The following is a 22,307-nucleotide window of genomic DNA, read 5'->3' as shown; positions in this document are numbered from 1 at the left end:
TCATCAATATTCTTTGTATTTACTTCCAAAATTAAATTATTTTCAGTTTTAGTTTTGTCGATTAAAATTGGCTTAAAGTAGCCAGATTCTCTTTTACAAATTACCTCTTGCATTAGTTCTCTAATTAATGATTCTGGATATGCTCTCTTTAAGAACATTGATTTTAAATTCTCACACTCAGATAAGAAATCATATTCTGTGGTGACTATTTGTGCAGCTCGAACAAACTGACCCTTCACCACAGATCTTTTCTGATGTTGTGGATGTGAACTTGTAAAATGGAGAAAACTGTTGCAGTATGTCTCTTTTCTATGTATATGTGATATATATTGGACTTTTTTCTATCCTTTACCAAGTATACCTCTAAATATGTGATACATTCAGTATTATGATTACTTGTGAACTCTAAAAAACTCATAGAATTATTTATATAATCTAAAAATATTCCTAAAGATTTGTGGTCCCCTTTCCAAATTATACTGATATCATCTTGGAAGCGAAAATATGTTCTAATATTATCCTGATATTCTGAATTAAAGATAAATGTATTTTCCCAATGGGCTATGACCATATTTGCGTAAGCACCTCCACAGGGTGAGCCCATCACAATTCCTTCCTTTTGTAAGAAGTATTGCCCATTGAACTGTATGAAATTATTATTAAGCACTAACCCTAAAAATTCCACTAATAAATTCACCTTCTCTTGTGGGATGCGATGTTTATGAAGCATTTCACATACCCACTCTAAACTTGTGCTCTTATGGATTATCGTATACAAGTCACAGACATCTACAGTTAACAAAATGCCTTCCTTATTATATTGGATGTTATTTATGTGTTCTAAAAATGTCCAGGAATCTTTACAGATATGTTTTTCATTTTTCAATATATTCTTAAATTCATGATCTAAATATTTAGCACAAGCAGATGTAGTCCCTACCATCCACTATGAGACGCATAGGTGGATTATGAACACATTTATAAATTTAGGGACTCTGAAAAATACAGGCATTTTTGCTGTTGTAATGTTTAAGTAAATATATAAATCTAACCCTATTCTCCTTTCTAACAATATGTCATTCAGTTGTACATATATATTTTTTAAAAGCACCATTTAATTAAGAGACAATTTTTCATAAGTGGAAGTATCTAATAATTTCTCCATTTTTTTCATTATAATCATAAAGGTACATAATAACTGCCCCACCTCCCTTGTCTGGCTTCATTATTCTAATCTGTTGTCCCTTAAGAAACTCTAATACAGCTCTTTCTTCTTCAGTTAGATTGTTTCTCATATTACTTGTATTTAATGCAGCCTTCCTAAAATCTAATTCACATGTTTCTTATATGTAGCCAGTAGGGGGTGTAAAGGTGGATTATAAGTACTACTAATATGATATTTATTATGGATCCTATTTTCTCTACCTTCCTCTAATATAAGGGAGAAATTTATTTTTCGTAAATACATTTTCAAATCCATAATGGTATTTGTCACATCTAATTGACTACTAGGCACAAAAGCTATGCCTTTATCCAATAAATTTACAACAGTAGAGTCACGTTTCATTTCTGTAAAATTATAGAGAAACTCTTTTTCATGGTTCTGAACAATATACTAAAATTCAAAGATTCAACTTCAATGCCCTCAGAGACAGGCAAATGGCTAAATAAATCCTTCTGCAGTTGTTCCTCTGTCTCATTTGGTTGAAACCCCACCATATTGGAAAAATTGTTACCATTGCCTTTATTTCTGTTTCTTATTCTCTCAGATCTTCGTAGCTCTGGGAAATTGTTATTGTCAATGCTTAAATTTGTTTCGCTACCAAAATTCTGATTATTTTGTGAATTTATTGATTGATTGTAACTATGATGTTTATTATTTTCATATTGTCCTCCTGCCCATTGCTGTGAAGGTGGGGGATGGGGGTATGCTGCATTATTATGATAATCATGAATGTCTCTGTATAGTTTATTAAACTTGCCTGCTTTTAATTTATTCACGTTGCTCTGCACTGTTGAAGATGCATAAAAGTTCATACTTAACTTCTTCGAATGTGTTGTCATACACGGATTTCATCATCCAGCTTCTCTTAATCTTTGATAAGGGTTTCAATCAAATTATCATTGTGTCTTATCAGTACTTCAAGTAATTCCATGCCCCATTTATCAAAAAGTTTCAGCAGGTCTACATCAATGATGATTTTTCAACTACATCTGAATGATAATGCCAAACACTTAATCCTTTTGGTATTATTTTTAAACTAATGCATTTCCATAAATATGCATTCTCTAACTGCAACTTTTTGCATTTTGAAAGTTTTTTATCATAGCCGTTTAGCTTACCATCCATATTTATGGGTTGAAGCTGGGCCATTGTATTAATACTGAAGCCCGTGTGGATCCAGTCATTTAGTGTAGGGACTTCCCTTTGGATCTGTCCCCATTTTGCACAGGTACATTCTGAATTCCTTACATGGGCTCCTTCCATTCTGATAGCATTTCTGGTGGGCTGTGTAGTTGTCCTATCAACATCAGTGTGTACCCGATTGGATAGCCCTACTACTCCACATCTCCAGGATGGATCTGTTTGATTAGGTTCCTGCTGCATCGTTGTATGTTGCTCATCATTGTGAGATTCCGGAGGGTTAGATCCACTTAGCGCATTGACCCCAAATTGAACATATAAATGGTCAAAGCACTGAAATAGCTGCTGAACAAGAGTAGTTAAGTATTCCGATACTCGTTAATATCTCATCATTCCCCAACTGGGAAAACAGCCAAGGGGAGCTCGATCTATTCTCTGCTGCCCTAATGTAAACCACTGAATGAAAAACAATCAAACCGAAAATATGAAAAAGCAGCTGCTGAGATACGAAGCTCCCAAATAAATTCAAAACCTTTTATTAAAAAAGGTTAAAAATCAGCTTAAAAACAAACTTTACATTTGTGCTTTTGTTTAACACAGTCATTAAACTTCATCAGACAACACACACATTTAAATACTAGCAGCATATTTATGATTGGTCTAACCCCTCCTTCATGTTAAAATACTTAAAGGAATATTATACTATATCATGATATAGTATAATACATACGCATATATAAAGTATTTCAAGAGAAAGGAGGGGTTAGACCAATCATAAATGAGTTTGTTTTTAAGCTGATTTTTAAGCTGTTTTAATAAAAGGTTTCAAATTTATTTGGGATCATCGTATCTCTGCAGCTGGTTTTCATATAGGTGTGCACCAACAATGAGGCACACAACCCAATGCAACATCCCTGGAAGTTTAGCGCAGGTAATATACTCCCCTCCCCTGCCACTGCTCCCAGAGGGAACCACTGGCTTATCCTCCAGGGCAGAACTAGCTGAGTGGGTAGATAAAGCATGGGCAGCAGAGGTGGTGCTGCCAGGTCGGCTCCCAGATGTGCTGGGCAATGGTAATGTTGCTGGTGGAGTTGGGGCAGGTGGGGCATGTGGGGCAGGCCTACCCCTCTATGTTGTGGAGCATTTCATGATGTGGTACACATGGATGACATGGACACATTTTGATGACAAATAATAAAAGAAAATAAAATACAAAACAGATAAGGGTTGGGGGTGAGGAAAAAATACAGCTAAGATTAGTTCTTTCATATGTAACATACAATGCATTAATACAATTATTTGATTCGATCATCTTAACCTTTACTCTTAAGACTACCACCCCCTAACAGATAACTTATTACTTTTAATACTAGCAGCTCCTAATAGATCCAGTATATGCTACAAATTGCAGTAAGCACTCCTTCACATGTGCATATATAGCACATATGTGTGCTCTGATTATCCAGATTACAATTTACAGCATGGCATGTGTGCCACTGGTTTAGAGCTTTTAATTTAGACCTTTAAGTTACACATAACTGAAGAATTAACAGTTATTTTACAACTGGGAAACGTGGTATTTGAATCCACAACCTCTGACTAAAGTCTAATATTGTACTCTTGGTTTGTGATACAGACTAATGCACGCATACTTGCTTTTGAAGTTGGAATGTGCATATTCAGTTTGATACAACTTGTATAAAATACCAAACAGGCCATCCTTGTTTGTGCTAAATACTAACACATGCATAGTTAATTTTGCAGTTGAGATATGCATGCTCAATTTGATACAACTGTATATTTTACCAAAAAAGCTATCTTTAACTTTTAATTCTACAATAACAGTACTCTTCTGATGCAAACATACCACATGCCTCCCTCATCCTCTTCAGTCTAGTGGCATGGGTCCTAACATTGTACTCCCTTTCAATGGCAGCTGTAGAAAAAAACACACAGAAAAGAATGTCATTATGAATACCAGTCTTGACTGTATTCAGCATTTAAAACTTACAAACACTCTCTGTAGTTGATGCTTACACATGCGTGGGATGTCCTCCAGCCTAAATTCCTTGATCCCAGCAGAAAGGGTCTACCTCTTCCTCCTCCAGAAATCATTGTAGTGCTGCCTACATTGTTTATCAGTGCAGGGGATACTAATGGCACTGGACACAGCCCAGGCCAAACTATCTCAAGCCTCTGATTTATACTGTGACTCAGAATAGTCCCCTGCAGCAACCTGGCACTGTGATTGTTTATCTAGGAGTCCAACAAAGATCTTGGAGTCCTAGACACCTCACCTCTGAGCCCTGAATCTCACACCCTCTTCATAAAGTCCTGCCATACCTATCATGGATCAAGAGCAATGGAGAATGATATTTTCCCACCAGTCACAGTTATCATGTTTAGTGGGAGTGTGCACATTGTTTGAAATTGTTGCTCACTGCGCACCATCAAGCAAACAGAGTGCCCAATGGTAAGCTGTGTGCAACAGTGGAAAGCAATGCAATTTCAAGGTTGTTAGATGTACAGGCACTTGTGCATGTGTGTTTGACAAATGTGACGGTCATGACACTAGAGACAGCAGAAATATTCTTAAAGGAACATAATACACAGTATACCCACAGTCATGCACCTGATAATAAATGTGATAATACATAGATAAATAAATAAATAACTGACACAATATTAGTGGCTTAGCCCTCATACACATAATTAATATCACTATGTCAAGTGATTACAATGGGAAGCGGAACAACAGTAAAAGTGTATGGAACATGCTGTATTTGAACCCAGGACCGAGTGCCTGGCAGTCATATAATAACTTTATGGGTCCTGTCTGTAAGGCAGTTGGCTATCCACCAGATGATATATGGATTTATATCTGACCTCTTGAGTGTGTCAACAATGCCTGAGTGTGGTACTGTGTCAAATGCCTTGGTCTTGTGAAGGTAGGCAGTGTGAACAATTTTGCCCTCATCCATTGCTATGCTGACCTTCTCAAAGAAGTCCATCAGGTTGAGTAGGCATGACCTGCCCTTAGAAAAACCAGACTGTGTTTAGTCCAGTGTCTGGAGGTTTACTGTATCACTATTGATCATTTCTATGATAACTCTTTCCATGGCTTTACATACAAGACTAGTGAGACTTATGGGTCTGTAGTTTCCAGGGTCTGTAGATGGGCCACCTTTGTGCAGAGGGATGACTGTTGCTGCTCTCCATTCATGAGGCATGAAGCCTATTTGGAGACTACAGTTAAATAGCCATTCCAAAGGGCCTGACAGGTCATCTTTCATGCTATTTAAATGGCATCCAGGGATATTGTCTGGGCCTATTGATGCAGTGTTCTTGGCCTTAAAGATTTGTTACAACAGATGCATGTGTGCTACCACTTCAGCTTATGCACACACTGTATACATAAGAGTTTGACAACATTAATGGCATATATATCATTCGTGACAGTGTGGATCATGCCATAGATACATGCCATGCACACAAGGCAAGCAGCTTGTATTGACCATACTGTCACTTACAAGTATAGCAGTGTCCTTCCTAACATCTCTTGCAGACATTACAGTAGCAGGCCACTGTGAGTTGTCACCCTCATAGAGTGTGGATGCATCATAATAGTTGTCAAGTGTGTGTGTGTGTGTGTGTGTGTGTGTGTGTGTGTGTGTGTGTGTGTGTGTGTGTGTGTGTGTGTGTGTGTGTACAGGATCCTCTGTTACCACTCCACATTGCATATGTTACGTCAAAGGCATGGGATTAGTGGTAGTATTATTCTGATTTTGTCCATGATTGCGGTTGGTTCTTGAAATGATTGCCATGATCTTTTACTTGTGGCCACCTTGCTGGAGACCACTCATATTCAGGCATATCAGTTTGCACAGCTTCACAATATGCACACTACACTTATTGTATGTCAGATCCCTGATGTATGTCCTCTGCATTTTTTTCATGTAAGGATGCTTATCTCACACAGACATCCTCCCCATTGTTATGTCACCTTGTGTGACAGTCACAGACAACACATTTTCAGTGTACAGTCAATACTGTACCGTACAGATATGTGCTTGGTGCTGCTGCTTCCACTAACATGCCTTCCGCTGCTGTACATGCAGGAGCCTCACCTGTACTCTTTCCTGTGTTCATTCCTACAATTCATCTGTGTGTCCCAATTCAATACACACACTTCACCTGAGTATTTGTTTTACAAGGCAGTCCATGTTCTGTTACAGATCATTTATACAGCTTCAGTACAAAATGCTAGATATGGGATATCACAGTTATCTGTAGTGTACACACATTGTCCTGTATTGCATTTGGTCCATATACTTTACATTCATACCTCTCAACTTTCTAGATATTCCCAGGATGTCCATATGTTTTCCTTCACAAATATGTGGCTACCTGCCATATCACTGAGATGATCTCTGGACTGATGTGACTCGATATTACATACATTTGAGTGCATGCATACTTCTCAACTGTCCTGATTTGTGCAGGATGTCCAGTTTTGTGATCTTTTCCTGATATTTTTTTCCTGGCAAATCATTGGCATGTCATTGCAGAGTGTAGTCAGAAACTGATGACTGACATTTCAGTTTCAAACTTCATACTCTTTAGAAAGTTCATGCCAATGTACAACATATAGGTTCATAGGTTCATAGGTTCATACTAGGCTATCTGCCCTAGGGCATTTATAAGCCTAGCCAGAGTGTGTGTGGCTTTCGCCACCCCTTGGGATGAGAATACTATGCCCATTTAGGGTTTAGTTTACTGTGCCTCTGTCTAGTAGTGACACAGAGATAACCCCCGGGGTAAACCTACGATCTCCCATCCACTCTTCAAGATTTCTCTTGAAGAGAGTTACTGAGGGGCTCTGCCTAACATGGACTGGGATTCTGTTCCAGAGTGCAGGGAGCCTCTGGGTTATGAATCTGTCCCTCCAGCATGTCCTATTTATTTCTGTGTTGAGGTTCAAATCTCTTGCTCTCGTGGCTCTGATGGATTTGGATTTTCTGAGGTGGAGCATGTCCATTAATTCCGGATTGGGCATGGCCTTGTACGTCAGGCATAGATCACCTCTGAGTAGGTGGTATGTGACTGAATAGAGCTGGAGTTTCTTCAGCCGGGCAGCATATGACATATGTTTGAGACCCTTTATCCTCTTGGTGAGGAACTTTTGGGGTCTTTCCAACTGCTGCAGGTGTCGGGTAAGATACATCCCAAATGGGGCATTGTACTTAATCATGGGCCTGATAAGAGAAGAGTACAGGGGCACAATGACCTCTCTTGATCTAGATGTGAATCCCTTCATGATAAGGTGGGCAATATAGAAGGTCTTCCTAACCACCTTGACAATGTGAGTGTCAAATGAGAGTTTACTGTCAACTTGGGTCCCTAGGTCCCTGATTACCTCTTCCGTACTTAATGGATTACCACCTATGTGGTAATTTGTGGGTACCTTGTTTTTCCCAAAGGGTATGACTATACATTTTTTGGCGTTCAGTTTAAGGCCATAGCTCCGGCACCAATTATCCATTTCTATGAGGCCTCTCTGAAGGATGCTTGTGTCCGCTGGAGTATCAATTATGGCGCCCAGTTTGCAGTCATCTGCGAACTTTGTCAGCCACAATCCTCTTATGTTTTCTTGCACCTCGGAAAAATAAATGCCAAACAAGAGGGGTCCCAGGACTGAGCCATGTGGGACACTGCTTGTGACTGGCTTAGAGTCTGACATGGCTCCAGCAATTCTGACCTTGTGGGTTCTGTCCTTGAGCCAGTTTGCAACCCATCTTGTGACATATGGGTTTACATTTAAGCTGGTGAGTTTGTCTATGATGCCCGAGTGGGGTATTGTGTCAAAGGCTTTTGCAAGGTCAAGGTAGGCTGTGTGAACTACCTTACCCTCATCAATGGCCTTAGTGACTGTTTCAAAAAAGTCGACCAAGTTCAAAAGGCAGGATCCGCCCTTGACAAAGACAAATTTGGTAGGATCCAATGTCTGTAGGTCCCCAATGTCTTTGTTTATGACTTCCATAATGATCCTTTCCATAGCTTTGCAGACCAGGCTCATCAAGCTTATGGGGCGGTAATTTCCAGGGTCGGTAGAAGCACCGCCTTTGTAGAGTGGGACCACTGTTGCTGTACGCCACTCTTTGGGTACGTATCCTGTAGTAAGGCTAAGATTAAACAGCAGCCTTATGTGTGGATTTAGTTCCTCTTGGAGATCATGTAGCACGCAGCCCGGGACACCGTCCGGTCCCATTGATGCTGTGTCTTTATCAACTTCCTTCAGATCTGAAGAAGACTTGAAATATAAACGTGGTGATTCAGTTAAAGCATTACATTTTTTGCTGACCTTTTAACAAATTGTTTACTTTGTACGGGACACACTGCTTCACAAGTGCTTTTGTGTTTTGCTGTGAACAGAATCATTCATGTTGTGTACATAATGGACACAATAAGATATGGACAGTGATATTCCCTGCAAAAGTAAACATCACTAAGGAAATACACACAGTACATCTTCCCTGTTCTGCATTTCAAGTGTTAGTCTGCCCATCCCCCCTCAAAACTTGAGGATGCTGTCCTACAACTGACTTTACTATCTCATGAAAAAACAGATCTTCACATCACTTTTACAAAGTAGACGATATTAATCAAAGAATTGCTCAAATAACAGAATTTAACAAGCTTTATTGCCCCTGTTGTTAAATAGCTGATGTTAACGGTACATTACAGACTACATCTGTGTTATTAGGAATTCAACAAATAACTGAGTAATTCACAACCATGCTCAAAATATATGTTAATATCAAAATGTGTAATATGCTTCTTTAAATAAATGTTATGAGTATATTAAAGCAAGAGAACAGTTTCAGATATAGGTTCATAGGTTCATACTAGGCTATCTGCCCAAGGGCATTTATAAGCCTAGAAAACTATGCCTATCATTTTGCTGTGCCTCTGTCAAGCAGTGCCATCCATTGGTCAAGATTCCTCTTGAACAAGACCGTATGAGACTGAATAGAGCTGAGTTCTTTCTCAGTCGGGGCAGCATAATATTTTTGAGATATGGTAGCTAGGGGTAGCCTTGTTTTCCCCAAAGGGTATGACTATGCATTTTTTACGTTCTAGATATCTGTGTCAGATGTGTTTTCGACTATAAGCCAGTTTTGCAGTCATCTGCAAACTTTGTCAGCCATAAAACGCCTGTGTTTGCTTGTACTTCAGAAAAGTAGATGCCGACAAGAGGACTGAGACCCTGGACCCCTGGACACCACTTGTGAGTTGAGTCTGACATTGTCACTTAGCCAGCTTACACCCATCTTGTGATGTATGGGTTTACATTCAAGCTGATGAGTTTTTCGGATGATACCTGAGTGGGGTATTGTGTGAAGGCCTTTGCCCTCGGTGAGGGCTGTATGGACTGCCTTTCCTCATCAAATGGCCTTGGACTGTCTCGAAAAGTCAGTTCCATTATGATCCTCTCCATGGCTTTGCAGATAGATAGGTCAAGCTAATGGGCTGTAATTTCCAGGGTCTGTGGAGGCACCGCCCATGAAAGTGGGACCCACAGTCAGGCGCGCCACCCTTGGGTTGAGCATCCTGAGGTGAGGCTAATTAAAACAAGCTGTCTAAACTGTGGTTTTCTTTATTGAGTTCATGAATTCATGCCACACAGCCACACACACCATCCTCCCATGGATGCTGTGTTTTTTGCCTTGTGAGGCAGTTCTCACCTGGGGGTGGGAGATGTTTGGGGGGGCAAATCCTCTCTAGGTTTCTAACATAGCTAAAGAAGGCCTAAATATGATTCTCTTTAGAGTCCTTGGCGATTTTTCTCTCAAAATTTGTATGTGCACCCTCTCTGTATTTGAGCACACAGCAGGCCAAAATGTAAAATGCTGGCCTGTTTCCTCAACATCTGAACTACCAGACAGCACATGCTGTTCTTAAACAAACAGGTACTGCTCTACAGACCCTGTTGTTAGAAAGCTGATGTTATCAGAGCATTACGGATTACAACCATATTTATAGGAATTTGAAGACTAACTCAGTCATAACCATCTAAAACATAGACATTAATATCAAGTTTTGGAATATGGTTGCTTCAAGAAATACTGTGGGTGAATTTAACCACGGTAATGGATACAGATATTTGTTTCCCCTATGTGGACTGGAACCGACAGCACACCGAAGCTTACACATGCTGGCCAGTTGCTTTACAGGCCAAGCTAACATTAATCAAGGGTGTCATTTTAGAAAACAAGTACTGTCGGTGCTTATTAGAAATCCTGTGGAAAATGGATGACTATGGAAACTACAATTACTGGGCATTTTATTGTAAAGAAATAACAACTATCAACACATAACTGAAAACATATGAGTAAGCAGTCAGACAGGCATTACATTTTAGATTAAATAAATAAGTCTATGTAATTTATTAGGAGCAATGATGCAATGAAGTTTTATATATATATATATATATATATATATATATATATATATATATATATAAGATCGACAGCCGACATCACCGACAACGGATTTAGCGGCGCCAGATGATCGACACTTTTGAATTAACACGCTGACGCTGAAAATGCCGTGCCAGGATAGTGACTTGAAAAGAAGGCTGTGTGATGTGTGTGGTGGTGTGGTGGTTAGGGTGGCTAGTAAGGTAAGTGTGGATAGGGTGACAGTCTGTGAGGAGGTTAGGGGTTAAAGGTGGTTTAGTGTGTTAGGGTTTAAGCTACAGTGTAGATAAGGTTAGGGGGGGTGGGTAGGAGGGTTGTTGGGGGTTTGGTGTGTGTGAGGTGTGAGGCTTTAGTGTGGGTTTTGGGAGATTTTGGTGTGCTTGTGTTTTTTGTGTGGTTTGGATAAGTGGTTGTTGTTTTGTTGGTGTGCAGTGTGTATATATATATATATATATATATATATATATATATATATATATATATATCTTTATTCCAGCATATAATGATACAGTAGGTAATACTGTAGTACTATAATGGAAAACTACATAGGGTGCAGTCATCCCTGACCAGGGTCCTATTGGTATCTGTGAAGCACGAGCACAGTGGCTATGTAAAATTGTGTAGTTAGAGGTTGTAAAACATATGTGCATCTAAAAAGGACATAATTATGAATATTATACACATTATTAAATAAATTAACAGCATGGAAATCAAACCCACAGTTAAAGTCCACTTAATTATTCGTATGAGCTGATTGTCATAGCAGCTGCTAACTGGTTATAAAATCATCTATCTGATATATGTGGGACAAACAAAATATCTGTACAATCTGTAACAATGCTCAGGTATGCGTAGAATATTGACACTTACTGAAGGGATCTATGGGCTGCCTCCACATCTCAGAGACCCTCCTTCAGAGCTCTCCCACGTTTCTCCAATGCAGGTCATCATAACGGTGACAAACCTGCACTGCAGAAGATCATCATCCTCGTTCGATGCTCCCTTGTGATCCAATTCCATCTTCGATGGTCCCTTGCGATGTGATCTGGAACCATCATCACTGCTCCCTCATGATCCGGTTCAATATATTGATCATGGTGAAGTTCCTGGGTCTGGCTCTCATCATCTATTACAATCCGGCATACACGGTAAACATCTGGGTTATCTCCTTGTCAGTCTAGTTGGGAGCACAGACACTTCTCTGCCTCCTCAATGTAGCCATCATGATCCTCAAGTTGAAGAAGTCTATAAAACACAAACAGAGAAATGTTCACTGAGTTAAAACTCAGTTCACAGTTAGTAATGGTCTGATCAGTAAATGTATCGAAATCAATATTTGAAAGTGGTTCTGATGTCATGTTATCAGATCATCGGAAGATAACAGGCACATGCCACACCTGGTACCATTTATCGATACCTATTAGGTGTTTATGTCATATACCTGGGTGTTTCAGCAAGTCAAGCCAATTCACACAGATGTGCTCGGATGGGATTCCAAAAACTTGAATTTTATTCAACCTTATTCATTATGTAAGGCGCAAATTGTACTTAAAGGTGGGTGCATATGAGGTGCATTTTGATTCTGTGATTTGGAGTGAGATATACATTGGTAATTGGTAGCATTTATGTTTAGGTGATTAGTAAATGTCTTAAAGTTAGTGATTTACAAATGTACACGTTTAAATTAATTGTTACTCAAAATGTTATCTTTATTAGAGGTTGTTATAAGTTACTGGAATGATGTCTTGAACTTTATGCATGCAGGTGTTGGTATTTTAAATAATTGATTTCAGTTCTATATGCAGTGGCATAGACAGACTTCCATTGCAAAAGATAGCAGTATATGAAGGCTGATTTATGAATTATCTGCAGTTCTTACTTGTAATTCCTTGTACTCTATTGTGTAACTATGGAAACCTACGGATTCCGACACTATTCATATCTAGTATGTGATGCTGATACTATGGGTATTTCTTAATTCATGTCTTCTAACAAAACTGTTGAAAAACATGCTGTTGCTGTTATGAAATTGTCCTCAGTGATACTTCTTAACAAAGATATGATCAGTACTGGCTCAATATACTAAGGATCTGAACTGTCTGTGGCCTGGCTACAGATCCTAAGGTTTGCCGATGATTTCGGTAAGTTTTTCAAATTGTTACTTGTTGTAGTATTTGACTGTGACAAGCAAGCAGAATTGTGTGTCAAGATGCTATTGTCTTTGGAACTCCATGCAACATTTACATATTGTCAGGGGTTCTAATCTCATGAACTGTAAAGATATTGCAAGTTATGTTGATTTTGCCAATATTATGTATGAAGGCATTGTTGTTACTTTTAATGTCACATTAGTATTTATCACACACAGTGTTATACATTTTCATTGCACAGGAATGCATACTGTTTATGTTGACATATAATGTTAACAGAATGACATGCATAAATGGGCTCAAACATGAAGATTATCATGTGCATATCACTGTCTTTAAGAAGGCCAATCATCCTGCGGTGACAACTTTGCCCCAGGAAAATAATGACATAAGTGATGCATTCTGGCAACAAGGAAGGAGTCTCCTAGGCTGTTCAAGTGATACAGTTTGCAGAAATGGACTTCACCAATATGATCAATGCAGTTGGAGGCCACAACCAATCCCATGAAGCCTGTAGACAATGCTGCTTGGACATGATCCTTCATGCAGCTAACAGACTGACAAGTTAAGAGAGATCGAGGGATGCTACTGGTCATGGTGGTGGACCATCACTGACCCCCGGTGACATTGCAATATTTCTGGCCTCACTGCATACAGGAACAGGGGAGCATTGCATCCCTGGTGGTGGGATTGAAGCTGAATTTCAAGGATGAACATGTATGTCTTTCTTTCCATTACAGGACTGTGAATTGAGACAATCACTACATTTTGCTGTAGCATGCATATTTATTTAAACCTGTTTTTGATTTACATCAGCAGAGATGAGCTGTACACAAACATCCACACAGGGTAAGAATGATGAACCTAAGTCTAATGACATGTATTGATACAAATGAAATACAGACAGAGCAGTCCAAACAACATTTGTAATGTTGCTTGCATTAATATTGATGGGTGCATCTACTTTGGGACTAAATCAGGGATTGGCAGGTGAGTGTCTCTATACTGTTACTGTGAAAAGAACCTTGTTAGTGCTTCAAGCTCATTTCATTACACTGCTGTTTACTGTTATATTGGTGTTTCACCTACCAGTGTACACTACAGGTACAAGCAGTGGAGGGACAAGCCATGCATTTTCAAGTGCAGACAGACCAGGTATATTACAGCAAAATTGTCATAGCTTTCAACAATGTGTACCAGTCATGATACCTGACATTTATGACAACAGTTATCAACGCAGGCCCATCTGCTGTACAGCTGCAATGTCCATCATTTGAGCATGTGCAGCCCATGTTACTGTACTGTATATGTGATGCTGTCGGTATTCTTTTTCATAAATACATGACCACATTCTTCTCTTTATTCTCCCAATACGGGATCCACAGTAGATCACACAAACTCTTCCCAGCAGGAGTCTGTCAGTGGTAGCTATTAACTATGTTTCATTCCTGTCCTTGCAGTTAATCCTGTAGTTGATGTTTATTAATACTGTGTCCTTCTTACTATTCCTAAGCTAGTCTGCATCAATGTCCTCAAATGCACATATGAGTGGTATGTGTATGTTACACATTCTGTATGTTTTAACTGTGTTCACCTGGTTAATGATGTAAATGATGGGACCACTAACGCTGTTTTTTCCCTACACTAGTTGAGATTCATCCCTCTTCAACACCATTGTCTTCCCTTGAATTGTTTCCAAGTGTGTTTTTTCTTTATTCATCACGTGTCATGTATGGTGGCCATGTAAACAGATTATATATTTCATTTATGTAGATTCCATGAAACATACATACAGTACATTTCATGTAAAATCATTATTTGTAACACTGCATTGAGATATATATATATATATATATATATATATAAAACATATGTCTTTGATGACATCCATCATGTGATGTAAGCCCATATCCTGAACTGTGTCCTTGGATCTTGTAGCACATCCACTGTCTGTATCAACCAGCAGCCCATCCAGAGATCATGATGATGTTAAAGATGTGTCTCAGCATGGCAGTACGACCCCGGGCACAGAGGACCTAGATTTGTTTGGAAAGTCCATTCATGAGCTTGACAGTTATGTTTCAGCGGGTATAGCCTCATGAGGAGGTACACTTGTCTATTCAGAGGTTGCTGCTACAGTGGATATTGAACAGAGTTAGGGAATTGACCAGCACACTACATCTGAGAGCACTGTTGCTGGCAGTTCTACACAACAACAACAAACAGAGCATTGCAGTAGACATAGGTGAGCAGATGTTATGCATAGACAGATGTCAGAGGGTGTCTGTCTCTTGCTGAAGGCAGATGAATGGTCACAGCAACATCACTGTTCACATGTCCGTCACTTGCCATCCCAAGATCGTGTTGCACATCAGCTATGTGTCATGCATGAAGGACAAGAGGACAGACACCCTAAGGTTATGGCTGCATTGGCCAATCAGAATGAGAGTTTGCTAGCTGTGGCATGGTCAGTGGAATCCCTTGCCTCTAGAGTATTTCAGTAGTGTTGTACTGCCAGCAGAATTCTGCTTTCTCTGACTGTACTCAACAGATAGCAACCTGGGAGAGGCAGGACACCTGTCCACAGACCCACCATTAGCCACTGAGAATCTCTGTCTGTGGTCCAACCTGCACAAAGTTCAACTGCTGGCCCAACTGCTGTGGTTTCACAAGTCACAAAGTCTTTAACTCACAGTTAATCTGCTTCATTGCAACATGGTGTTGTAACCCCATCCACCTCATTTGTGGAACATCCAGGACAAGATGTGCCTGGACATGTTTGGGGTAGAGTGGAGTAAGACATCAGCGAGGTTGGCCTAGACTGTGTTAGAGTGTGTTCAGCAGTGTAGTACACATAGCTGATTCATATTATCGAAAGACCACTGGACTGTGACATGTCTCTTCTGAAATTAAAGATTCTGCATTATGTCCTGCATGATATCTCTTTTTTCATGTTATTACATTGTTGAAATATGTATGAGCAGCACTGAAATGTGTCCCTTATTGTTTTCTGTGGAGTGATATAGCAATCTGAGTGTGTGTATGCACACCTGTGTTAGTTGTGCCCTGAGTTGATGATCCCTGTTGTGACACATTTGCATATGTTCATATTGGAATATGTTATGATTATGGCATTCCATCTAATGCTCAATGTGTAGATCTAGTGAATACTTGCCATTAGATGCAATCTGTGCTGCTGTGGTGGGACAACCTCTGGACATCGATATTCATTTTGTGTAGTCATGTATATGTGGCTTGGCATTACTCAAAGATGTGGGTCAGATGCTGCCATATTGCCTGGGCCTACACTTGTAGTTGCACCCTACGTTGCCTATGCCTATGACTTCAGTCACCTAAGTCTCCCAGCTCCTCCTCTGTTACCTATGGGATGTCCTCTTCAGATGTTTGGAGTTCTTGGGGTATTTCACCCAAACTGCAGCTGGAAGACTGCTATGTGCTGTGGTTAACATGTTGTGTAGCATGGGGATACACCATTATCCTCTGTGCTGCCTTTTCAGGTGTGTATTCCCTAATTTGTCCAGACATCTAAACCTAGCTTTCAATATTCAAAACATACACTCTATGGTGTTTTTGTGTGTGCTCTATTGTAGGTCTCCTGTGCAGGGTTGGATGGTTCATGGTACGGGGTCATTAGCCACGGCTCAAGTGGATAACCACAGACACTTGTTGTGGGGTATAAAAATGCTTTTCGCCAGAATGGATGTTTTTGTGAGGGGTATCTTTAACTTGCGTCCTAGCTGTGCTTTTGCAATTACCTAGTAACAGTATCTCAGGTATTTCAATGTGCTGGAATGCAGCCCTCAGTCCACTTTCCCTCCAAATGGAAGTATCATGGACACTTCCAGGGTGTGTTGCCATGATGTTTATTATTCTGCCAGCTGCTGTACACAACTTAGCAGATGATGGAAGGCCAACCATTTCTGTTTATGTATTGGTCTGCTTCTCGATGTACTGTTGTCTTGACAGGTATGTGTGTGCAATCAATTGCACCGAGTACATGTGGGGAGTTTACAGTCTTATAGAACTGGTGAATTATAGTTCTCCACTCCATGGGTGTGGATGAAAAGTGTATGTAGTCATTCATCTTGTTGTACATTGCCCAGGAATTTTGATAAGATACAACTGGCAGCTGTCTGTGATACTCCCACAGCATCCCCGTATGTCTCTGGAATGTCACAGATGGAAATACATCCAGGATGAGACACACTTAGATTTCAAGGGAGATGGGATTTCCCTACAGTGTCTGTACAGACATATGTGGGGCACACATGTTGCAGACAGCCTGCACCATTTGTCTGGCTAGACAGTATCTGTTGATTATTTGCTTGTCTGGCAGCTGGTTTAGTTGCAGCCTTGGTCTGACTCTAGTTGGCTGCCTTCTAGGGCACACAGCCACAGCTTCATTTATGGCTTTATCACTGCAGCCTGTTGCAGTATATGAACAGCAGATTGCATTTTATGTATTTTTTTATGTTTTGCTAAGGATTTTTCCATAATCTGTGGTAGCCACTTGAATTCCTTGGGGTCTGTAAAACACATTTTAGAAATGGAGTCAGTGTGGCTGGTTTTCACATTTCAGTTGCATTGTGTGAGCATGATGTGTTTTGGTGTCAGACTGACATGCATTGAATCCCTGATTATACTATGCAGAATGCTTAAGTACTCAATCTGCCTCCAGCTTGTCTTCTGAAATCACATCTGCACAATGTGCACTGAAGTCTTTCTTTGACAAGCTGCACTGTCTACAAATAGCTTCCATGAACTTTATGGAATCCATCCCTTTTTGTCAATTTTCAAAATCACGTCACACTCCCAACCCCCATTCTGTAATAACTTTATAGTCTCAAAAATCTCAGAAAAATTTCTCTTTACCCAAATGAATGAACTATCTCACATTATTCACTTTAAAGTCCAATGGAGCACTTATTTTTTCCCCACACATAATGCCTTTTTTCTTGTTATACTCCCCACAGGTCTCAGCAGTTTCATGACAAACTGTCTGCTTTCCTCCCTTCCTTTTCACCTCCAACAGTCTGTATAGGTTTACTATCAAAATATGGAAATGCAGTTCATTGAATACAGGTTGGTCGAATGTGTGGTCTGCCAATGTCTGTAATTTCGAACTGCAAAATATTTGAATTCATATTCCTGAAAGAGTGTACATATTTGCTAATACGAAGTCGACGTTTTGAACTGACATCACGGTACAGTGCGGATTGAAATATTTTCCCTTTTCCTCACAGTGCGATCTAAGAGTTGGTATACATAATATGCAGGGGGTGTGGGGAGCTTTTCCTCCTGAAAAAATGTTAACAGTAACACAGACTTTTGACATTGGAAGTTCCGATGTTCGAATGTTGATTGTCGTGGTTGCCATTTCCGACATTTTGATAATTTGGTATTTCCAAAGTTAGATTAACAATTCATTAATTTTGTACAAAACTGTTTTCATTTTCAGAATTTTGATAGTAAACCATATCTACATATGTTCTTGCTTTGTTTTCTGACTTCAAACCTTCCGCCTGTTCCTGCAGCCTTCTACCATCATGAATCTCCCGCTGTCTCTCTCTAAAAAAAAAAATAAAAAACCAACAGCCTATAGTAAGGCTAGATCATCTCCTGGATCACCCATTTGAAGTAATTATACAAGGTGGTCATTACTCAGTCCTCCTGAGTGGATCTCAGTAATCTAAACCACATTACTGTCCTCCTTTTGTGCAGCCATCACTGTCTTGTTCTGAAACAGTTCAGCTTCACTGTATAACCCATCTGAATCCTCCTTCATGCCTTCAACATTTTCTACAGTTCCAACATCCTGTTTTTAACCAAATTCAAAACGTATCTGCCAGTTGTTGTTAATGACATGCCCGCTGCCTTTATCTTTATCTTGCATTCTATCTGAGCTGTCTCCACAGTGCAAAACAGGAAATGCACAAAAAGTGTAAGGGAACTTCCCCAGAGTCCTGGAGAAAGTTCCCTTGGAGAGCATAAATACCAGATTGTCTCTCTTGAAAACAGACCACTAGATAACTAGAATAGAATAACATATATAGAGACATACATACGTACATATACAGACTCAGAAGTGTAAGTTTGTCATCTTTCACCTTGTTCTGTTCTGCAAACTGGCACCCCCTGATCTCAAAGTTGATGAGCAAAAAAATGAAAAGCTCCACTGATCGCAGATTGTAAAAAGCTACAAATGTAGCAATATACTTGCATTTTTAAATCACTAACTACACAGTGAGCACTTCACAGATCTGGTCCAGCTGTGAATGCAAAAGCAGTATCAGCGTTAATTTACAAATGGCTTCCCAAAGCAATGTCAGTACTCAAATTCCATACCATCGCCACTTACCAATCATGCCCCTTAATAACTTGTAACATCCTTTTCTTGCCTTAGATCTTGCATTATATAGTCTCCCACACACTCACGCACGCACACACACGCACACACACACAAAGACATATTGGGAAGTAGAAATAAATATCAACAAGGCAGTTACATCATCAAGCCTCCTGAAGGCTTGCAGGTTGTGAAGTTGGCAATTTCCACTGATGAACCTCCATCTGCCCCATCAGGTAAAAAATGTATAACTACAATTTTAAGGTCTTTTTAATTGTGTGTATCTGTGTCGGAGTGTGCATACATGCATGTTTGTTTGTGTTTGGCTGTGTGCAAGTCTGGAGAAAGCACTGCAAAACAGGGCTGCACAGGAGTGCCAACCTGAAGTCTAAACAAATCGTCATCTTATGATATCAGTACATCTAAAATATGCCTTAATTCTTTTTATACTCTCAGGATACCTGCCCTGTGTCCTCCCCCCACTGCACACACACAGGTAAATAGCAAATTCATATTGTGTGCAGTTAAATCTAGTAGAGAAATGCTTTTATCACAATAGCCTTTCTGGCAGAGTAAGGCATATTTGGAAAGATATAACACAGATAGTGCATACATACTTAACTATGTGAAGATAGTAAGTTGCAAGAGAAATTCATGAAAATGAATGAATTGCAAGAGAAATGCTTGAAAAGGAACCATATGATAATCAGATTTTATTAATCTCATCCCAGCTCTCTTCAGCAATTAGTTGCTATTTATGTTTCATTTCAGGTACTGATGCATTCAATGGAATTACTACATGTCTGATATTTAATTGATATTGTCATCTGTCTGCACCTACATAACACACACTGCACACTTAAATGTATTTATGCTTTCAGTATTTCTTGTTTAAATTTGCAACCACTCATCTAGTCATCCTAACATCAAAGACTGAAACAATAATAATTTCATGAACTTTAATTATACCCAGACTACAAATAGGGTCCATTCCTGTCATGGTATTAGAAACCCAAAAGAGTTGGAGAAATTAAACTGGGTTAAGCCTGTTGAGAACTGTATTTTTATGGTTTGTTAGCATGTTCATGTGGATGTGAAAATAAAAACAATTGTCACTATGCTTGCTGAAGGACTTATGCTTTTAGAAAGCCACCTCCTAAGGGGAAGCTGTGGTACTCCTAAGAGGAGGCAGAATTACATACAGGCAAAAATAAACATAAGCTGTAGTGGGATACTGACAGAGTAGGTTCAAAATACAAGAAACTGGATTTATTCACAACTCAGGTGTGTGGTGTGTTTTATGATGTAAGAATATTGTCATATTTCTTTTGAATGGATTACTGACTTGTGGTATTGTATGAGGAAGTCGGGAGTGGCAGAGAAATATGTAAGAGTGGTACAGGATATGTACAAGGGTAGTGTGACATTGGTAAGGACTGCAGTGGGAGTGATAGATATGTTTAAGGTGGAGGTGGGATTACATCACAGATCTGCTCTGAGCCATTTCTTATTTGCAGTGGTGATGGACAGGTTGACAGATGAGATTAGACAGGAGGCCCCGTGGACTATGATGTTTGCAGATGACATTGTGATATGTAGTGAGAGTATGGCCCAGGTTGAGGAGACCCTGGAGAGGTGGATATATGCTTTACAGAGGAGAGGAATGAAGGTCAGCAGGGCTAAAACAGAATATATGTGTGTAAATGAGAGGGAGGGTAGAGGAATGGTGAGGATGCAGGGAGTAGAGTTGGTAAAGGTGGATGAGTTTAAGTACTTGAGATCAACAGTTCAGAGTAATGGTGAGTGTGGAAGAGAGGTGAAGAAGAGAGTACAGGCAGGGTGGAATGGGTGGAGAAGAGTGTCAGGAGTGATTTTTGACAGACGGGTACCAGTAAGAGTGAAAGGGAAGGTCTACAAGAGGGTAGTGAGACCAGCTATGTTATATGGGTTGGAGACGGGGGCATTGACAAAAAGGCAGGAGTCAGAGCTGGATGTGGCAGAGTTAAAGATGTTAAGATTTGCACTAGGTGTGACTAGGATGGACAGTATTAGGAAGCAGTATATTAGAGGGTCAGCTCAGGTTGGACAGTTTGGAGACAAAGCAAGAGAGGCAAGATTGAGTTGGTTTGGACATGTGCTGAGGAGGGATGCTGGATATATTGGGAAAAGGATGCTAAGGATGGAGCTGCCAGGTAAGAGGAAAAGAGGAAGGCCTAAGATAAGGTTTATGGATGTGGTGAGAGAGGGCATGCAGGCAGTTGGTGTGAAAGAGCATGATTCAGAGGACAGGAAGAAATGGAAACAGATGATCCGCTGTGGCGACCCCTAACGGGAACAGCTGAAAGAAGATGATGATGATGACTGACTTTATGTGTGACACAGATAATATAATAAAGGGGTATAGTTATTTACTTGTGACATACTAGCATGTGTTAATATACCATAAATCTTCTTGCCTGTTCTAGAATAATGTTATTTTGTCATGTGTTGGATGTTCATGATCATTGCATACTAGGTGGTAAAACTTGGAACACACCATCAGCTGCCATTGGTCCCTCTCCTCAATGTCACTCATCAGCGGTCACTCTTGACCAGCCAAATGGAAAAACAAACCAGCCAAACTGGACTTCACCAACAGCAACGGGATGACAGAGCAGCAGATTTATTAAAATAAGCACAAAATATTAGCACTTTTGTCTTACAATTAAGACTTCTTCAGATATTTACAACAGAACAACTACGCAGCTTAATTAAAAAGACCAGTAAAGTCACATGATACATTACACAATGAACTAATAAGAAGGAAAGGAGAGGCAAGACAATTTAAAGTGCAGGCAGTAATTGCAAAGGAATTACACAGAATACCTGCACAAACCATAAAACTGACACAAAGTATAAGAAAACTGAAGTAAAATGCTTTAAATGATTCTTTAAAAAATTATAAA

This window comes from Protopterus annectens, chromosome 11.part0 (assembly GCF_019279795.1).
Source record: "Protopterus annectens isolate FY-2018-M chromosome 11.part0, PAN1.0, whole genome shotgun sequence".
NCBI classification, from domain to species: domain Eukaryota; kingdom Metazoa; phylum Chordata; order Ceratodontiformes; family Protopteridae; genus Protopterus; species Protopterus annectens.
This window is presented reverse-complemented; position numbering follows the sequence as displayed.